The 22,308-nt window shown below is 39.7% G+C and overlaps 1 protein-coding gene across 1 annotated transcript in view; it reads right to left on the bottom strand.

The window, feature by feature from the left end:
- SCNN1B (sodium channel epithelial 1 subunit beta) overlaps positions 1 to 21,301 on the bottom strand; it is an 85,921-nt gene extending 64,620 nt beyond the window's left edge. Inside the window, exon 1 of the mRNA XM_072607249.1 lies at positions 20,424 to 21,301. The gene's annotated coding sequence lies outside the window, so the exon portion shown is untranslated. The remainder of the gene's footprint in view (positions 1 to 20,423) is intronic.
- Between the last annotated feature and the right edge of the window lie 1,007 nt (positions 21,302 to 22,308).

Here is a 22,308-nt window from a genome sequence, read left to right as displayed (position 1 = left end):
GAACCCTCCAACCTCTTAAAGTGGGAGGCTGGCACAATTCTGGTTGAGTCCTTGAATTAGTGTGGGATAGGTCAGGCCAAGAGGCCTGTGTAAGAGAGGGAGGGCTTACTGTCAGGGATAAATCTGAGCCACACCCACTGGACAAGACAGGATGCCCAGGGAGGAAATACTGAGTCAGCCTCTTTAATACTGAATTCATAGGATTATAGATCTAGAGAAGGAAGGAAGGAAGGAAGGGAAGAAGGGAGGAAGGGAGGGAGGGAGGAAGGGAGGGAGGAACGAAGGAAGGAAGGAAGCATTTATTAAGCACCTACTATATGCCTTCCACTGTGCTAAGTGCTTTACAATTCTTACCTCATTTGATCACCACAACAGCCTAAAAGATAGGTGTTGTTATTGCTCCCTTTTTATAGTTGAGGAAATGAGGTCAAACACAGCAAAGTTCAGGGCCACACAGCTAGGAGGTGTCTGAGACTGATCTTCCTGACTCCAGGACCAGCTTTATCCACTGCACTCCTTAGCTACTTTCGAAGTCATCTAGTCCAACCCCCTCATTTTGTATATGAACGTACTGAGGCCCAGAGAAATTAAGTGACTTGTCCAAGGTCACACAGGTAAGTGATAAAGGCGGGATTTGAACCCATGACCCCTGACTACAAAACCACCACTCTTGCCACTCAAATTACTTTTTGAGCTTGGAGGGACCACATGACTATGAAGTCTAACTGTCCAGAGAAATAAATGTTCAAGACTTGTCCAAGGTCACATAGGTAGGAAGCTGTAGGGGCTGGATTTGAATCCAGTTCTTTTGACACCAAATGCAACATAGACAGAATAGGGCTCCTTACTCTGGAACAGGAATAGGATATGCCTCATGGAGATGCTTAGATACCTAGGGGAGGATATGCCATCAGCACCTCAGCTGCTGCCACTTCCCCACTAAGGTAGGGCCAGTGTTATATGATTGAAAGGACGTTGTACTTGCAGCTAGAATAACTGGGTTTAATTTCTCTGATATCAACAAACTGTGTGACTTTTACTTAATTTAATAATTTAATTTAATAATCCAATTACTTAATTTTTCAGAGTCTTAGTTTCCTCATCTGTAAAATGGGCATTGGATTACCTATGCAGTCTGCATCACAGGGCTGTTATGAGGGAGAACACTTTGTACATTTTATAAAGGGCTACATTCTAACGGTCCAAAGACATTAGCCATCTTAATGATGCTGACGTTCCCTCAGCAGGGGATAGAGTTCTGGATCTGCAGTCAGGAAGGCCTGAGTTCAAATCCAGCCTCAGATACACCCCCCCCAGCTGTGTGACCCTGGGGCAAGTCACTTAACTCCTGCTTGCCTCAGTTTCTTCAACTATAAAATGGAGATAATAATAACACCTACCTTTCAGGGTTGTTGTGAGGATCAAATAAAGGAATATTTGTTAAGGGATTAGCACGGGGCCGGCCTTCCTTCCTTCCTTCCTCCCTCCCTCCCTCCCTTCTTCCTTCCTTCTTTCCTTCCTTCCTCCCTCCCTCCCTCCCTTCCTCCCTCCCTTCCTTCCTTTCCTCCTTCCCTCCCTCCCTCCCTTCTTTCTTCCTTCCTTCCTCCCTCCCTCCCTTCTTCCTTCCTTCCTTCCTCCCTCCCTCCCTCCCTTCTTCCTTCCTTCCTTCCTTCCTTCCTTCCTTCCTTCCTTCCTTCCTTCCTTCCTTCCTTCCTTCCTTCCTTCCTTCCTTCCTTCCTTTTCTCCCTCCCTCCCTTCCTCCCTTCCTTCCTTTTCTCCCTCTTGAAGATACCAACTTATTTCCAAGTACCCTAGATACCCTCCACTCTCCTTTACCAGTCACACCTGTCTCCCTCTTTCTACTCTCACAGCCACCACTCTAGTTCAGGCCTTCATCTGGGCCCTTCAGCTGGACTACTACAGCAGCCTTTTAACTGGTCTCCTTGCTTCTTGCTTTCCTTTTTCTTAGCCATCCCACCACACAGCTGCCACATTGATTTTCTTAAAACATTGGCCTGACTGTTGATCCCCTGCTCAAAAGAAGCTTCAATAGCTCTGGAATAAAACACAAACTCTTCTGTGTGCTATTAAAGTTCCTCACAATCTACTTTAAATCCAGTTTTCCAGATTAATTTCACATTGCTTCCCCTCCTGAATGTTTTTGGCTGAAATGCTTCAGTTAAATTGGCCTACAGGCTACCATTACTAAACACAACATTCCATCGCCTGACTTTGTACCTTTTGTGGAAGAATATTAAAAACCACTTTTTTTTTTAGTTCAACTGATAATAAGAAATATCTATGCTAAGTCCTTTTCCAGGCTTTTCTCTTTAGGAAAATCAAGGGTCCTAGGTATGTGGATTTAGGTTGCTAACTTGACTTTTTTTTAACTTATTTTTTTCAAAAAATTTGTTTTATTTTCAATTCATGGAAGAAAACAAGCATTTCCATAACAGCACAATAGAAAAGATGGTTGCATATGAAACTATAAATCTACCACACTGCGTACACCTTGCTATTCCAAACATACACAAAGTTCTCATGTAAATTTCTTTTTTCCCTTTTTTCTTCCCTCCCTAACCCCCACCCCCTCCCTAGAGGTGGCTTCCATTAGACACATATAGGTATACATGTGAAATTATTCTATACATACTTCTATTTATCAGTTTTTCTTGGGATGCAGATAGCATCTCTCTTCTTATGTCCTTTATTTTTAATTTGTGCATTTATAATAGTCAAAATGACTGGGTAACCTAACTTAGGAGGGGAAAAGTGCCTCTCATCTAGTTGATCTGGTGGCCTTCCTCATTCCCTAAAAGGGTTAGTGCTTCTGTCCTTCTAAGGGCACTGCCTCCTTTATTCAAAAAAGGATTAGGATTTTGGTCACAGGAAGGAACCCTTTTAGTTCTTGAGGGGAGTGGTCAAGGAAGGAATCAAAAAGTTTTACCAGAACATTAAGGGATTATTGATCTGAAACATTGACCCCTAGATGATATTTTAACATATTATGTTTCTTCCCCTTCAAGATTCCTACGTTACCTCAAATTGTCTTGGGGTGGAGATGTACAAGGACTCTGGAGGGACTATGTCAGTTTGGACATTTCTCTCAAGCTAGAAATGCTTGCATTTAGAATCATTTTCTAATTTCAACATATTTCTGGCAGACTTGTGGCTGAAACCCAGAGGACACTATTAATATTTTTTCCTTGGGTACTTTTTTCTTGGACACTTGCACAATGTGTCCTCCATGCCTGGAATGCTTTCCCCTCTCACTATCCTAAGAAGTCTTATTTCCTTTTAAAACTTATCTTTAATGCTATCTCCTATACATAAAGCCATTCATAACTGAGGAAGGAAAGAAACCAAATCACTTTGTATTTACTCTGTGTATATTTTGTGTTTTCTTATCCTTGTATATGTTATTTCCCAGACACCAGTTAAATGTAAGTTCTTTGACAGCAATGACTATATCTTTTATTATCTTTGTATCTATTCCTAGCACCTATCACAATGCTTGGCAGATAGCAGGTGTATAATAAATGTATGTTGACTTGAATGGAACTCATGTCTATCCAGCCTGTTTATCTTTTTCTTTCATCCACTTTGTGCTATGGAGGTCCACCAAAACATTAGGAGATTCCTTTTTCTCTCTGCTCCCCTATTCTCCTGACATTTTGGTGATATGTTTGTTGGTGATACTTTGGTGATACAGTTAATTCCCAATTTTTGAGGGTTGGGGGGGTAATATTTCTAGAAAATGCCATGAAAGTCAAAAACATAAAATGTGGATAACATTAAACCCATGGGGAAAAGTGGGTTAGGTTCCTGCAATCACCAAAAACTGCAATCTTTTGCTAGATAGCTGAAAATATACTTTTCTACACACAATTCTTTATAACAAAACATTAATTCTGATAATAAGCACTTTTCCTAAATGGTAACTATGAGATAACCCATCTTACGGGTGCACAAAATAAAATTGGTAACATGCAAAACATTTTTTTTGTCTAGTAATTCCTAGAATTCTGTGACCTTTTGTGCTAACATCTCAAAAAAAACCCAAGCCAAACATTGATTTCAGACAATATTCACTTTTTTTAACACGTGAAATCTTTTGTTGTTGAAAAGTTCAGCTGTGTCTGACAGGCCCTTCTATCTCTCGAAGGCTGTCCAAGAACATATGAAATCTATGGTATAATAAATATTATAAAGCAAATACAATTTATAAAACTAAAACATCTTTAAACCTGAACCTTACCTTCCACGGTAGCAGATGGCAGTGTAAGGCATTGTACTGTATAATGAATTGTTAATTAGTTAATCCCAAACTCAGGGCTGATAAAGGTTGCAGATATTCCAGCCTGAAGTTTATCTGATGCCTTTATTTTCCCCCTAAGCCTCACCAGTAACTTTGCACACTTGGGCTTAGAGCCCAAAGGACTCACCACATATGCTTTGGCGGCATAACTACAATGAAAAATTTTGGATTTAAGGCAATGAAAATATGTGATGAATGCACAGGGGAGCTCCACTGGTAGGGGAAACAAGACCAGTGAAGCACCTAATAGGATCTAGCCTCTCCTGAAACTTGTATGCATCCTGCCTCTCATTTTTTCCTCTACTGTGTATAGCCAAGAATGTGTGTGGTTGCCGATAGGAAAGTCAAAATGAGGTTACCAGCAAAGTCACGATAGTTAAGTGTAAGAATATTGGAGACTGGCTGTACAACTTTCTCTTCCACATCACGAGGATTAGGGACATGATGCCCCTGTGATCTGGAAAATCCCCATAAAATTTTTTGGCCTTCCCTTTGTATCAGGAAAGAAGTCTGAATTTTTTCTTTTTCTTTTATGGGGTGTTTATAGTACCTTACAATAAAATTTGGGTTAAGCATTTAGTCATAGGCTCTGTGCAGTGTGCTGGCTTTCATGGGTCATCTGGCTTCTGCATAACTCCCCCCAAAATTCCCATTTAATTTCTTATGCCAACCTGCGATATATCAAAACTGTGATTGGGAAAGTTGTGATGTGGAAGGGGTAACTGTCCTTTTTTTCTGTTTTCTTCATGTTCTCTTTTTCCCTAGAAGTCCCAGAATAAGGTGAAATCTATGTATAAATCCCCCAACATCCCATACTAGAAGGCTGGTACAGTTTCAAATAAGGGGCAGGTATGGGCTAGGACAAGCCACGTATAAACTTACAATGGTAGAGTTGGGGACATTTAGAGTTACTGACTCTAACCCTAACCTCCAACTCCAACTCTAACCCCAGGAGTCCTGACCCAGATATATTTTTAACTGTCCCCAAGCACCCTGGTCAGCTTGCTCTCTGTCACTCCTGCCAATCTTGAATGCTCAAGGGACCTCTAGGTTGGGCTTAACCTCCTTCCCATTTCAGCTAAGGTCTTGGTGCAAGACTCTCTGAGTTCATTGTTTCTTCCTGTCCCTTCCTAGACTAGTATGCTGGGGATCTGACCTTTATTAAAAATTTGGAAAGAATTAGAGTGTTTTCACTGCTAAGGATGTGGTACCATGAGTAAAAAGGAAAAAAAAATCTACAGTTATGAATAAGGGGATCTGAGCTAGAAAAGCTACACCTGTTTGCTAAGAGAAATATGAATGTTTGTCAGGTTCCCTAGGATGAGTGACTGTCTGCATTCATTCATGTACTTTTTGGAAAAAGTTATTGACTCAGCTGCTAGAAGGGAAACTGATGGAATTAATTTTAAGCTCATGCTACAACAACTCTGCTGAATTTTCTCCAGTGCTTTGGAGTTCTTTTATTCATCCTTAGTTCTTAGCATAGGGCCTGGATTATAACATTTAATTAGTCTTTACTGACTGTTTATTAATTGACTATTTTATGGAACTCATCACATTCCCACAGTACCTATTCCAAACTTTTCATTCCCCTCCCTCCTGCTCCCAATCTTCCCTCACAATAAATAGATTAGATTACCTTTTAGTGAAAATATGGCTTCTTCAGTTTCCCATGTTCCCTTCTCAAAGCTTCTCCTTCCCTATTTTCTCAGAGGAAGAGGTGGCCTTCCTTTTGACAAATGTTAACCCTTTCCCTGGTGCCTTGATTCTAGGTCCTCCTGTCTCCTTGGGGACGTAATTCTATCATCCACCTACCTTTGCATCCTTGATCTTTCTCAGCCTCTTCCTCTGTATTGGGTCCTTTCTCCAACCTATAGGTCCCTTCTATCCTAAAACAAAGCAAAGCAAAACCAAACCAAAATCTCACCCCTTCTTTTAATCCTGTTATCCTTAAAGTTACTCTTCTTCCTTTTACCTTTCTTTCACAGCCAGTTTCTTGAAAGGGTAGGCTATACCTCTGCTTTCTCACCATCTACCCACTCCTCAGCCCAGATAAATCTGGTTTTTGCCCCTACCATTCCACTGAAACTGATCACTAGGGATTGCTTAAGCATCAAGTCCAGTGGCCTTTTCAAAGCCATTACCTTCCTCAAACTCTTTGTTAATTGACACCTCCTTCTCTCTTAGATTCCAAGATACTTTTATTTTGTTTTTTGGACCACTCTCATCATTACTTTGGTGCCTTCTGTTCCTCATCCCTTAATACAAGTTTTACTCTAGGCTGTTCTCCTCTCTTCTTTTGAGATGTCTACTCTTGGTTATTCCATCCACTTCCACAACTTCAAACCTCACCTTTATGACTATGGCTCCAGAACATCTAATTCCAGCCTTGACCATGCTTTTCAATCTCTCCAGTGCATTCTTCTGAATGTCCAACTGGCACCTCAAGCTCAACATGTCTTAAAATTATGCTCCTAAAGTTATGCTCCTCTTTCCTCTGAAACTTGCTGCTCTTTGTGACATCCCTCTTTCTGCTACTGGTGTCACCATTTGCCCAGGAACCCAAACTCAGAACCCTAGTGTTGTTTTTCACTCCTCCTTTTTTCCTCACAACATTAGTTGCTAAGTCTTGTTGATTCATTCCATTTCTTTCTTTACATTCTCATTGGTGTCATCTTAGTTCATGCCCTCATTTGGACTATTAGAATAGCCTCACAACTGGTCTCACTACCTCTATCTAATCCATTACATATACAGTTGACAGATTAATCTTCATAATGCTCCAGTCTGATCATGTAATTTTCTTACTTAAAAACCTTTAAGGGAACTTCCAGTGCCAAGATGGTGGACTGAAGTCCTCTGAAGTCCTCCAAAATTCCCCTCCAAACAACTAGAAAACCACCTCAGAATTGATCTAGGAGCAGCACAGCAGTTTACAAGCACAGGAGGAAAGGTCTGTTTCCCTGGGATGGGAGCGGAGTGAGGTCCAAGTGTAGCAGCAGCAGCCTACCTCATAGCAGCAGGCCTGCAGCAAGGCTCTAAACTTGTGACAATCCAGCAGAAAGGTCCTGCCTTCCTGCAAATTAGCAGCCCCTTGGGCAAGTGAGCAATCAGCACAGCACAGCAAGGTCCCACTCTAGTGACCCCATCCCCAGCATAAGCCACCAGGTAAACCTTAACCCTTTGTTGACCAGTAGTCTCAAGCCCCACCTTGAGACCCCGCCCAGGGGTCTTTCAACCAGGAAACCCTGTTTCCATTAGCAAACCAGCAGGACCGCACCCCTAGGACAGATCAGGAACAAGACTCTATTACCATAGCATCTTAGCAGCAAGACTCCACCCCCGGAGCAGGCCAACAGCTAAACCCCATGCCCAGGAGAGGTCCCACCCCTACAGAACAGGCCAAAAGGGAAGCTCTAAAGAAAGCAAGCAGTTGAGCCCTGAAACACAGTGAAAGCGAGCAGTAAAACCCAGAGATTTAGCACAAAAAGCAGGGAACAGTGCAGGATCAGAGCCCAACTCTCACATGAAAACACCAAGTCACAAAAAAAGGCATTAAAAAATGAGCAAAAAAACCCCACAAAAATAGAGCTTGACTGTAAAAGTTAGTATGGTGATAGGGAGGACAAAGCATAAACTTAGAAAAGGATAATAATAAAATGGCTACATGTGAAGTCTCAAAGAAAAATGTAATTTTGTCTCAGGCCCAAAAAGAATTTCTGGAAGACCTTAAAAAGGATTTTAAAAAGCAAATTAGAGAAGTAGAAGAAAAATTGGGGAAAGAAATGAGAGTAATGCAAGGAAATCATGAAAAAAGAGTCAATAGCATGGGAAAAATATACAAAAATTTACTAAGGAAAATAACTCCCTAAAAAATAAAATTGACTAAATGAAGAAGAGAATACAAAAGCTCACTGAAGAAAATAATTCCTTAGAAATTATAATTAAACATGTGGAAACTAAAGACTCTATGAGACATCAAGATATGATAAAAACAAAATCAAAAAAGTAAAAAAAAAAAAAAAGAAGAAAATGTGAAATTCCTCACTGGAAAAACAACTGACCTAGAAAATAAATCCAGGAGAAATAATATAAGAATCATTGGACTACTTGAAAGCCATGATAAACAAAAAAAAAGCTTGAACACCTTTCAAGAAATCATACATACATACATATATATATGCATGTATATGTATGTGTGTATATACATATATGTATGCATATATACACACACACACACACACATACATATCTCAGTATTACACAGGATATAGCGGCTTCCACATTAAAGAGTCAGAGGGCTTGGAATATGATATACCAGATGGCAAAGGAGTTAGGATTACAACCAAGTCACCTATCCAGCAAAACTGAACATACTCTTTCAGGGAAGAAAATGAACATTTAATGAAATAGAGAACTTTCAAGCATTTCTAATTAAAAGACCAGAGCTGAATAAAAATTTGACCTCCAAACAGAAGTCTCAAGGGAAGATTAAAAAGGTAAAACAAAACAAAACAAGAAAGAGAAAACATAAGAAGTTCAATAAGGTTAAACTATTTATATTTCTATATGACAAGACAATACTTGTAACTCTTAACTTTATTACTATAAGAGCAATTAGAAAGAGTATATGTGGACAGAGGGTATGGATATAAGGTGACTTTGAAAGGATCAAGGAAAGCAGAATAAAGGGGTGAGAAAGGAAATTGCACTGGAAGAAGAAGGAGGGGGGAGACTGAATTATTCCCACATAAAAAGATTCATGATGGAGGGGAAGATTGTGGGGGGGGGGGGATAGCAATGGGCAAAGCTTAAACCTTACTCTCATCAAAATTGGCTCAAAGAAGGAATAACATACATACTCAGTTGGATATAGAAATCTATCTTACCCTATAAGAAAGTAAAAAAAAAAAAAGGTGGGATAATAGAAGTGGGAGGGGGGACTGATAGGGAGGGTACTTTGGAGAAGGTGGTGATCAGAAATAAAACACTTGTGAGGAGGGAAATCAAAAGGGAGGGGGATAAACAAGTGAAAAATAGCATGAAGAGAAACACACAGTTATCATAACTATAAATATGAATGGGATGAACTCACCTATAAAATGGAAGCAGATAGAAGAAAGGATTAGGATACAGAATCCTATAATATATTGTTTATAAGAAAAACATTTGAAGTAGAGAGACACACATAGGGTAAATGTAAGGGGCTGGAGCAGAATCCATTTTGTTTCAACTGAAGCAAAGAAAGCAGAGCTAGCAATCATGATCTTAGACAATGCAAAAGCAAAAATAGATCTAATTAAAATTGATAAAGAAGGAAACTATATCTTGCTGAAAGGTACCACAGACAGTGAAGTCATAACAATACTAAACATATATGTACCAAATGGTATAGCGTCTAAATTTCTAATGAAGTTGAATGAGTTATAGAAGGAAATAGATAATAAAATATATTACATATAATAATATATATTATTAAGATAATAAAATATATTATATATAAAATACTACACTAGTAGGGGACCTCAACTTTCCCCTCTAACTAGATAAAATCTCACCAAAAAATAAACAAGAAAGAAATTAAGGAGATTAATAAAATTCTGGAAAAGTTCAATATGATAGATCTCTGGAGAAAAACTGGATGGAACTAGAAAGCAATATACCTTTTTCTCAGCAGTACATGGCACCTACACAAAAACTAACCAAGTATTAGGACATTAAAAATCTCACAACCAAATGCAAAAAAGCAGAAATAGTAAATGGATCCTTTTCAGATAGTAACAATAAAAATTACGTTTAATAATGGACAATGGAAAGAGAAACTAAAATTTAATTGGAAGTTAAGCAATCCAATCCTAAAAAAACAAGTAGGTCAAAGAATGAAGCATAGAAACAATCAATAATTTCATTTAAGAAAATGACAACAATGAAACAACATACCACAATTTATGTGCTGCAGTCAAAGTGGCACTTAGGGAAAAATTTATATCTCTAATTGCTTACATCAATAAAATACAGAGAAAGCAGATCAATGAATTGGGTATGCAACTAAAAAATTTAGAAGAAGAACAAATTAAAAACCCCCAATTAAACATCAAATTAGAAATTCTGAAAATCAAGGGAGAGATTAATAAAATTGAAAGTAAGAAAGTTATTGAACTAAAATAAAACTAAAGGCTGGTTGTATGAAAAAAATAGATAAACCATTGGTTAATTTGATTTTAAAAAAAAGAAAGAAGAAAAACGAATTACTAGTATAACGATGAAAGAGGTGAATTCACCAACAATGAAGAGGAAATTAAAACAATAATTAGGAGCTATTTTGCCCAATTATATTCCAATAAATTTGACAATCTAAATGAAACAAATATCTACAAAAATATAAATCACCCAGATTAACAGAAGAAGAAAAAAAATACTTAAATAACCCAATCTTAGAAAAAGAAATTGAACAAACCATCAATGAATGTCCTAAGAAAATATCCCTAGGACCAGATGTATTCACAAGTGAATTCTATCAGACATTTAAAGGACAATTAATTCTGATATTATATGAACTATCTGGAAAAAGAGGTGAAGTCCCATCAAATTCCTTTTATGACACAAACATAGTGCTGATACCTAAACCAGGAAGAACCAAAATAGAGAAAGAAAATTACAGACCAATTTCCCTAGTGAATATTGATGTAAAAATTTTAAATAAAATACTAGCAAAGAGATTATGGCAATATATTACAAGGATCATATACTATGACCAGGTGGTATGTATACCAGGAATACATATCTGGTTCAATATTAGGAAAATTTTGACCATATCAATAAGAAGACCAACAGAAATCATATGATTTTCTCAAGAGATACAGAAAAAGCCTTTGAAAAATACAGCACCCATTCCAACTAAAAGCACCAGAGAGCATAGGAATAAATGGATCTTACTTTAAAATGATAACTATTTAACTAAAACCATCAGCAAGCATTATCTGTAACAGGCATACGCTTAGAAGCCTTACCAATACAATCAGGGGTAAAACAAAGATGCCCATTATCACCTCTATTATTTAATATTGTACTAGTAATGCTAGCTATAGCAGTAAGAAAAAAAAGAAATGAAAGGAATTAGAACAGGCAATGAGGAAACAAAACTATCATTTTTTGCAGATGATATGATGTTATACTTAGGAAATCCTAGAGAATCAACTAAAAAACTATTTGAAATTATTAACAATTTTAGAAAAGTTTCAGCATACAAAATAAATCCACATAAATCATTAGCATTTCTGTATATTACCTACAAAGTCTAGCAGCAAGAGATAGAAAGAGAAATTCCATTTAAAATAACTGTAGCCAATATAAAATACTTGGGAGTCTACCTGCCAAGACAAACCAAGAACTATATGAACTCAACTATAAAACACTTTTCACACAAATAAAGTCAGATCTAAGCAATTAGAAAAACATTAACTGCTCATGGGTAGGCCTAGCCAATATAATAAAAATGACAACCCTACCTAAATTAATCTATTTATTCAGTGCCATACCAAAAACTATCAAAAAATATTTTATAGAGAAGAATAAAAGTTCAAAGATATCAAAGGAATCAACAAAAAAAATTGCCAGAGAAGGTAGTTGAACCATAGCAGATCTCAAACTGCATTATAAAGTGGTAATTATTAAAACAATCTGGGATTTGGCTCAGAAATAGAGTGGCGGATCAGTGGAATAGATTAGTTACAATTATAGTAAACAATCATAGTAATCTAGTCTATGATAAACCTAAAGGTCCAAGCTTTTGGAACAAAAACTCATTATTTGACAAAAACTGCTGAAAAAACAGTGTGGCAAAAACCAACATCTCACACCATATACCAAGATAAGGTCAAAATGGGTTCCTGATTGGTGACTAAAGCATGATACTACAAGCAAATTAAGAGAGTATAGAATAGTTCATCTGTCAGATTTATGGATAAGGGAAGAATTTAGAACCAAAGATGGTATAGAGAGCATTATAAAATGTAAAATAGATACTTTTCATTACATAAAATTTAAAAGGTTTTGTACAAACAAAAGCAATGCAACCAACATTATAAGGAAAGCAGAAAACTAGATAAAATTTTTTGCAGCAAGTATCTCTGATAAAGGCTCATTTCTCAAATACATAAAGAACTGAGTCAAATTTATAAAAAAAAAAAATAAGTTGTTCTCCAAATGATAAATGGCCAAAGGATGAGAACAGTTTTCAGCAAAGATATCAAAGCTATCTACAATCATATGAAAAAAATGCTCTAAATCACTATTGATTAGAGAAATGCAAATCAAAACAACTCAGGTACCACCTCACACCTATCAGATTGGCTAATACGAAAAAAAGAAAAATGTTGTATGTTGGAGGAAATGTAAGAAAACTGGAACACTAATGCCCTGTTGGTGGAGTTGTGAACTGATCCCATCATTCTGGAGAGCAATTTGGAACTATGCCCAAAGGGCTATAAAACTGTGCATATCCTTTGATCCAGCAATACCACTACTAGGTCTATATTCCAAAGACATCTCAAAAAAGGTAAGAGGACCTATTTGTACAAAAATATTTCTAGCAGCTCTTTTTGTGGTGGCAAAGAATTGGAAATTAAGGGGATACTCATCAACTGGGGAATGGTTAAACAAACTGCAGCATATGATCGTAATGTAATATTATTGTGCTGCAAGAAATGACAACAGGATGCTTTCAGAAAAACCTGGAAAGACTTACATGAACTGATGCATAGTGAAGTGAATGGAACCAGGATAAGGTTGTACATAGTAATGTTAAAATTATTTGATGAAGGTCTGTGAAAGACTTAGCTATTCTCAGCAATACACTGATCCAAGAAGATCTCAAATGACTAATGATGAAAAGCCTCCAAAGGAAGGACTGATATTGATTGAGTACAGATCGAAGCATACTATTATTCATTTTCTTTCATTTTTTTCTTTTATTCAAGTCTTCTTGTACAAAATGACTAATATGGAAATATTTTACATAATTACACATGCACAACCTATATTTGGGTGCTTACTATCTCAGGAAGATAGGTTGGGAGGGATAGAATTTAAATCTCAAAACTTGAAATAAACATGTTTTAAAAAATTGAAAAAAACCAACAACCTTTAATGGCTCCCACTACCTATTAAATAAAGTCCAAATTCCTTAGCCTGGCATTCAAAGCCCTCCATAATCTGACTCTAACCTACCTTTCTAACCTTACTTCTATGCCCTAGCCAAACTGGCTCAGTGACTGTCTCTTCAGTTTCCCACTTATCTCATTGTTCATGCTCCTACTCCCCTTGGAATGTTTCCTGACTTGTTGAAATCTTACCCATCCTTGAAAGCCCAGTTCAAATGCCACTTCTTTTATGAAGCCTTCCCTGTCCTCACAACTGAAAATTATTTCTCCTTCCTGAAACTCTCTTAGGACTTTGTAGTCTTATGCATTTATCAGTCAATCAATTAAATACTGCACCTACTATAAATGCCTACTATGTGCCAATCACTGTACTTGGTACTATGTATACAAAGAAAGGTAGTATCTCCTTGAGGACATCACAATCTAGTGGGTAGACATTATGCAAATAAATATGTACAAATAAGCTATTTATAGGATAAATTGGAAAATTTATCATGATCTATTTTAAATACGTCTTCTATGTGCTTTTAGACCAAGATGTGAAACACAGAGCCCACAATACTCTTGAGTACCACTGAACCAAATTAAAATGGAATTGGGAAATATTTAACTAAAAGAGCAAAAGTACAATAAAACATAGATAATATTACATTTTAAAATTAAGTCAACATGTAGCCCCCAGGAATCCTTATGTACGTTAGTGGCTCCCATTTCTGAGTTTGATACCACTGGATGAGAATGTATGAAGACTAGGACTTTATTTTATTTATCATTATCTACCCAGTAGCATTTTACATATAGGAAACTAAAAAATGATAGTTGTTACCCAGAAGGCCATTGGCTTAGCTTTCTGTGGGGGGTGAAAAGTGTCAAGATGCAGAAAGGTGAAGAAACTTGGTTTTACACCAGTCAGGAAGCTCATCTGATATGTCTGATTAAAACCATTCCTGGCTCCAGACTCTTTTGTGCCATTAAAACGACAAATTAAATGAACCCATAGTTCAACTGAATTAGATTCAACCAAGAGTTACTAAATGTCTTAAAGAATATAAGCTTCTGAAAGGCAGGGACCATTTCAATCAAACAATAAGCATGTATTAAATGTTTACTATGTGCCAGGGATTGTGCTATGTACTGGGGATAGCAAAAAGAAAGATAGCTCTTGCTTTCAAGGAGCTTCTACTCAAATCAGGAAAGACAACATACACAAAGGGAACTGAAAAGCAGGATGTATAAATAAAGGGGAATGGAGAAGTCTGGAGAGTCAGGATTGAGCATGGTTAAGAGAGGAGTAAAGGAGTGAAGGTAGGGCTGGCCTGAGTGAGCTCAAAATAGAGGTTCTAAGAACTCATCAAACAGAGTACAGGGCCACTGAGAATGATGCATCTCAGAGGGTGAAAAAGCTAAATTAATCAGAGTTCTTTTTATCTTTGTGCCTAGGATAGTGCTGGTCACTTAATAGGTGTTTAATAAAAGCTTGCTGCTTTCTTGCTTGCAGTGCCTAGTGCAAGGCACTAGGCAAAGTGATGGGGCTACAAAGATGAAATAAACAACTTAGAAACTACAATTATCTTTAGAAACCCAAGGGGCATCTCAATGAATACAGGAAGAGACACATCTTGCCCCAGCCTCTCAAGATCAGCAGGTTGGAATTTGATAGAACCAAATATTTCCCTCCAGAATGTCTCTGTGGTGTAAATTAGGGTGGGCATAATGAATAAGGTCAGGCTGATAAGCCTGGGGATATTTTGGGGAGGAGGCCTATTTCTAGGCAGAGTGATGCTTATAAGAGGGCAGAAGGATAAACAAAGGCGGCAGATATGTAAAACCTATTCCTTGCAAAGCAGATCACACATTCACACCTTTACTTGCACCCACCTGGTGGTTGTTCAAAGAGATTCAATGACATCGCCGAGTGATGGATGTCTTTACTGGTGGGTGAACTGGATTTAAGTGATCCCAGCTGCACAAAGTCATCGTCTCATTCTCTTTCAGACATAGAAACCCAGTAGCGAGATAAAAGTTAAGACATAATGTGTGGAGAAAGAAAAGAAGGGGGAAGGGTTGTATGTATGTATGTATGTTTTGGGAAGATGACAATGTGAGTGAATCTCTTCCCTAAATAGTCTCATCCCTTCTCTCCAATCCAGGAGTACAGGTTTTTCTGGCTAGCATGTGGTGGGGTGTGTCATTCTCTGTCCAAGATAACACTATTCCTCAACACCCTAGCCTTTGAGCCTAAGTTTTCAGGCAAAGAACCACTCCAGAGGATAATATTTTTTTTATAGATGGTACTAGCATAAGGATGAACTCAGGTCTCAGCTGACCAAGATTTTCAAATGAGCCTTAGATGTTCCATTCATCCCTGCCCTGGGGCAAACTGACTTACCCACTGAAGGTCTGTTAGATAATTAGATTGTAGGGCTGAGCCTAAAGATTACTGCAAAAGTCAGGCTGTACTTTTTTGTTTTTTTTTTTTTTGGTGGTAGGAAAAGAATTATAAACAGAGTTGGTATCCATTGATTGCAAATCTCCAAGAGAACATAAGTTCCTTTGAAGGCAGGGACTGTTACAGTTTTGTTGCATGGTACCTGGCACATAGTCAACACTTGAAAAATGTATGAAGTGAATTTAACTGAAGAACAGTTAAACCAAATGTGGCACATGAATGAATTTAGGGTTAAAATCTAATGCTCAATCTTGGTCCTGAGAGCTGAAGACAACACCTTTCTATCCTCATTGAAGAGGTAGTGGACTTTGGAGGTGGAATATGGCATATGCTGGTAGATCACGTTGCTTTTTTTTGCCTCTTTTTGTACCCCTAGCACTTAGCATACTTCCTAGCATATAGCAAGTGTACCCAATAAAGTTTTAACGACTGATTAATTCATTTTTTGTTTAAATGTCTTTCTTTGCTATATGATGGGGGGAATGAATGTGGTATAAAAACAAATGACAAAAATAAAACTTTTTTTTAGAAAGCAGACTGCACAATTAGAGTAAAGGAAGGTAATTGGAAATTCAAAGTCTCCCATTTCATAGTCCCCCAACTCCATCTCCTTATGCCTATATAAACCTCTTTGAAAAGACTGGCTCAAGGCAGACTTCAGAAAAACCTGGAAAGACTTATATGAACGGATGCAGAGTGAAGTGAACAGGACCAGAAGAACATTACACACGTTAACAGCCACATTGTGCTACTAATTTTCATAGACTTGGCTCTTCTCAGTAATTCAAGTATCTAAGACAATTCCAAAAGATCCATGATAGAAAATGCTGTTCATATTCAAAGAAAGAACTATGGAATCTGAAATGCAGATTGAATAATACTATTTGCTATCTTGTTTTCTTTTGTTGTTTTGTTTCTTTTTTCTTGTGGTTCCTCCCGTTGGTTCTAATACTTCTTTACAACCTGACTATTGTGAAAATATGTTTAATGCGAATGTATATATGGAACCTATATCAGATTGTATGCTTGAGAAGGAGGGAGGGGGAGGAAGGAGAGAAAATTAAAAACTCAAAAGTTTATGGAAGTGAATGTTGAAAACTAAAAATAAATAAATTAATTTTAAAAAAGAAAAAGACCTGCTCAGATACCTTTTTCTAAAAGCCTTGATCCTATAAGGAAGATATTAATCCTTAGAACAGAAACAGTGGGGCTGGTCCTTGGAAAGAGCACTGATTATTATTTGAATATATATCTAAGTATATTTTTATTTTTGCATCTTCCTTTAGTTTCAGGACATATGAACCTGAAGGAGAGAAAAGACTGGGTTTGCTTTGAGTCTTATAGACAAGCAGAGAAGGGCATGGAGAACATGCATTGTTCCTCAAATCTGAGAGGTCTGGCACTTCAGAAAGGTGAATGGGGTTAAAGATTAGGGCAGAGGAAGCTCTAGTAGTTTGAGACAGATAAATTTAAGACAGAAGACAGTCCTAGTTCACCCAGGAGATGGTATATTTATAGAACTCATCTCCCATGATGTGTTGGTAGGCTGAAAGGTAACTAGTAAAAATGGTTTTGAAAAATGAACCGCAGATTCATAATGGGGTAATAGGTAAAGTTAGATGTCCTTAATCTTGTGGACATCCTAGAAGAGTAGAGAGAGGTAGTCTTCAAACAAGGAAGTCTTGGGTGCAGATCCTATAGGTGGCACATACTGACTATCACCCTGGGCAAGTCACTTAACCTCTCAATGCTCTAGGCAGTTAGCTTTTAGGCTATAAGCTGTGAGAAGGTGCTGACCTACATTGGTGGAATTTCTTTACTTCTGATCCCTTCTCTGTGTGTTCATCCTTCATTGCCAAAGAAGACCATGCCATCAGAGAAATGATGACATGACTTGCGCTTGACTTTGTTTTGAGTAAGGGAGGGCTGTGCAGGTCACCAGCTTCACTTCTCTGGAGATGACCCAGGATGAGGTAACTGGGGTTAAGCAACTGCCCAAAGTCATACAGTTAGTGAGTATCAAGTATCTGAGGTGAGATTTGAACTCAGGTCCTCCTAACTCTTGTACTGGTGCTCTATCTACTGCATCACCTAGCTGCCCCAATTCTCTTCTCTGACAACTACCATCAACCCTGATGCAGAGCCAGATCACCTGCCACCTAGACAACTGCCATAGCCTTCTGGTTGGTCTCCTTGCCTCAAGTCCCTCACCATACCAATTCATCTTCTCCTCCCCCGATAAAGTAATTTTTTTCCTTAAACACAAGTCACTCACTTACTCAGTAAATTCCAGTGGTTCCTTGTTACCTCAAAGATCAAATATAAAACCTTTGGTTTGTCTTTTAAAGCCTTTTTACAACTCCGCTGCCTTCCTCCTCCAGTCTTCCTATACTTTGCTCCTCTTCATGTAGTCTACAAAGCAGTGACACTGGCTTCCTCTGCTGTTCCTTGCACAAGATGTTCTATCTCCTGACTGTATATTTTCACTGACTGTCCTGAAATTCTCTCTTTCCCCAAATCTACCTCCTGACTTCATTCAAATTTCAGCTGAGGACCCACCTTCTAAAAGAAGACACTTTTCTCAGTTGCCCTCAATGCTAGTGTCTTCCCTCTGAGATTACCTCTGATTTACACTGTCTATATCTTGTAAGTACAGAATTGTTTGCATGCTTTCTACCCTATTAAAATGTGAGTTCCTTGAGCCTTTTCTTTTTGTCTTTCCTTTTATCTTCAGGGCTTAGAAAAGTCCCATGATAAAAAATGCTGTCCATATCCAGAGAAAGAACTGTGGAGTCTGAATGCAGATTGAAGCGTACTATTTGCCATCTCTTTTTCTTTTGTTGTTTTGTAACTGTTTAATAAAGGCTTGTTGAATTTCAGGGTCCCTGTCCAATGAAGTCACAGGTCTGGTCCCTCTCCCTCTCCCTTATCCCTATCCCTATCTCTATCCCCTATTCTGACCTTAGAGTTTGATAAGGACAAACCACATATAGAATCCTAGTTTCTTAGATATGTAGGAGCCCTTATAAATCATCTAGTCTAATCTCATTTTCCAAATGAAACTAAGGCCCAGAGAAGTTATTTGGTCAAGGTTACACAAAGAAGCAGTGGTAGACTTCTCAAATAGTGGAGAAGAGGGTGGAAGGAGGGAGAGAGTCTGGAACTCAAAAATAAATTTAAAAATTAAGTTAAAAATAATTAGTGGCAGAACTGGCTTATAACCCAAGTCTTCTGAATCCTGGTGTCCTTTCCCCTATATTACCCTACTCTTTCAAAGAATTCTACTTACAGAGCAAACAAAATCCTAGACTGGATGATGGCTCATATGGCTGAACCAGAGTAGCCTTTTGGCTCTTTTTATTTTGGGACTGAAGAACCCATTCTGCTGCTTACATAATAAACTTTCTGTCTCAGTTTATCCTTCTGTAAAAAAAAAAAAAAAGAATGCCCCACATAGGGATGTTCTGTGGATAAATAAAAGAATTAATGTGAGGGGTTGGAGTTGGGGTACTTTTCGGAGGAGGTTTGTTCTAGATGGCCTCTCAGGTCCCTTCAGGTTTTTTGTTATAGGATTCCAATCAGATATAAAAGCACAGCATCATATGCATTATGGTCAAAACTATACCTAGCATCTACAACCCTGATTGAATCCACTACATATGCAACACATATAATTCCAGGAACTGGAACAGAACATTGAGTCAGAACTGCAGTTTCGGGATACACACATACAATCTGGGATATGTGTGTGTGTGTGTGTGTGTGTGTGTGTGTGTCTGTCTGTCTGTCTGTCTGTCTGTCGGTATACTCTTCTAAGCATCTCCAGAAGTATATACCCTAGACCAATTCATAGCTGTCTAGTGTATCCTACCCTCTGGCTTTTATTACTGACAATGCAAGAACTTTTGATTTCCAAGCATAGCTGGGCAAAGGGATTGGTGAAAATTTCAGCAGGATGGAAATCTTCTACCCTCCCCCTTCCCTCCCCGCCGCAAACACCCACCAACCCCACCCCGCCGTCGCCATTGCCTTTGTGGATGTCCAGTCTGGCTGGGTTAAGAGACTTCCAGAGATGAGACATTCGGATGGGCAGAACTCTTTTCATTCCCATTCCCCTCTCCGTTTCCCCGCTTTTGGTTAGCTTTACAGGACTTCCATGAGGCCAAATCGTCGGGCAAGCGGTTGTACAGTATTCACAGCTAGGGAAACTGAGGCACGGAACGGAACAAAGGTGCATCCAGGGTAGAAGTGGTATTAGAACGCAGTTCTTTGCCCCTGCCTTTCTCACCGTCCCGGTCCCCTTCGGAGACGCACACACCCTTCCCCGCGCTTGACTGCACTCTGGTGCCTGCGCTTCCCTGGGAATAGATTCTCTCCAGGAAGACTGGGTCCGCACCTCCGTCAGGATTTAGGTGCCCCCGTCCCCAGCCGTCCCTGGAAGCTCCCAGGGTGCCAGAGTCTAGATGGGTATCCTTCAGCCTGAGTCCCACCTTACCTGTGCGGCGGCGGCGGCTGCGGCGGCGGTCGGGAGAGGATGCGCCCGGGCGGGGGTCAGACGGCAGGCGGCAGGCGGGCTTAGCTCGGTCTCCTAAGGCTGCCACCTTAGCCGGCTCCGCAGCTGTCTCGGGAAGGGGAGGAAGGAGGGAGGTGGAGGAGGAGGCGGAGGAGAGGAGCGCGGGGGCGGGGGAGATGGAGGAGGACGTGGGCGTGGGTGCGCCCGGCTGCGGGCACGCGAGGGAATCCCGGCAGGGAGCGAGCTAGCTGTCTGGCTAGCGCACCGCACCGCGGAGCCGCAGACCAGCCGGGTGCCGTGTTCTGGCTGGGAGCTGACAGTGGGATCCCAGAAGGTTGTCTAAGGGAGCTCTGGACCGGGCTGGCGGGACGTTCCTCCCTGCCGGGTCAGCCCACTCCACCCTGGCCCTGCCCGGGCTCGGCCCGCCTGCCACCGAGGCTTTGGCTCACTCCCCTAACCCAAGAACGATCCACCCTGTTGGCCTTGCAGCCCAGGATCGAACCTCCTAGAAGGCAGGGGACTTAGGGCTCGGCGCTGAATCAGGTCGGGTTAGAACAGAGGCTGTTTTACATATGACTTCCCCCGCAAGGTGTTCGAGCTCCCAACTTTCTGGTGGTCATATCTCAGCCACAGGAATTGAGAGTGGGGGGCTGGGCAGCACCCTCCATGGCTCTCACGAGGGTTCCAGCTTAGGGTGGGGTGAGGAGCGGCCCGGAATCGGGCATTTGATTTATCTTTGTTTTGGCCCATTCCCTAGAACTTGCTAAGTACTGTGTCCTCTACATTATTTCTGGGCGCTCCGGACTTGGCTGCTGTCCTCACCTACTTTCCCTCTCTCTCACGCCAGGTGGATTTGTCCCTTTACAGGGCGTGTCAATTGCGTGAAGGAGCACTTGGGCCACCGAGGTTGTTTCCAGGGCAAGGTTTGGAAGTCTTCTTGTCGTCTGTAGGGAGAGAAGTGGAGGTGGAACTGGCAAAAACGAGACAGAGAAAGCAAGGCAAATCCATTTCTGATAGGCTTCACCAAGAATTTATCTCTCGTCTAGAAAGAGGGGGGCACACTTCATGAAGAACTGGGAGGTTGATGTGATGTAGCAGAAAGATCACAGGTGACAGGAGACAAATTCATTAATCATTTTGGGGCAGTTACTAACTACAAGGCATGTGGTAGGTTCTGGGCACCAAAGACAAACTCAAACCAGTTCTTGTCCTCAAACAAGTTTACATTTTACTGAGAGGATACAATCTACACACAAATAAACACAATACAAGGAAATTTGAAGCCAGAGAAAGCATTTACAATTGGGGTGATTAGAAAAGGCCATAGGTGGCACCTGAGGTATTCTCGTAAGCAGAGATGAAAAGAGAGGGCATTCCAGCCATGGGGGAAAGCTAGGTAAAGTCAGCGAAGCAGGAGGTTGGATGTCATATACAGGGAATAGTTAGTGGATCTGTTTGATGAGAATGGATAGTGTGTGAAGGAGAGTCAAATAAAACTGGTAAGGCAGGAGCAACATTGTAAAGGTCTTTAAATGCCAGGCTGAGGATTTTGCAGTTTATCCTAGGGATGATAGGGAGCCACTGAAGATTTTTTTAGTAGGGGACTGATGTGGCTGGATTTGCATTCTAGGCGTAATAATTTGGCAATTGTGTAGAATATGAATTGGAGAGAGGGAAAGACTAGAAACTAAATCAGGAGGTAAAAGTTTAGACAATAAGAGATGAGGCCCTGAGGTAGGGTAAACATCGTGTTGGTGGAGAGAAGGGGTTAGATATGAAGTTAGATGCTGTCAGTATAGTGATGTTAGCAGACAGGAACTTCTGAAGAACATGACCATCTCTAGGTCACATTCCCTCTTCTTTTGTC

The sequence above is a fragment of the Notamacropus eugenii genome, chromosome 1 (assembly GCF_028372415.1).
Source record: "Notamacropus eugenii isolate mMacEug1 chromosome 1, mMacEug1.pri_v2, whole genome shotgun sequence".
Lineage (NCBI taxonomy): Eukaryota > Metazoa > Chordata > Mammalia > Diprotodontia > Macropodidae > Notamacropus > Notamacropus eugenii.
Note: the sequence above shows the minus strand (reverse complement) of the source record. Positions and strands in the feature narration are given on the sequence as shown.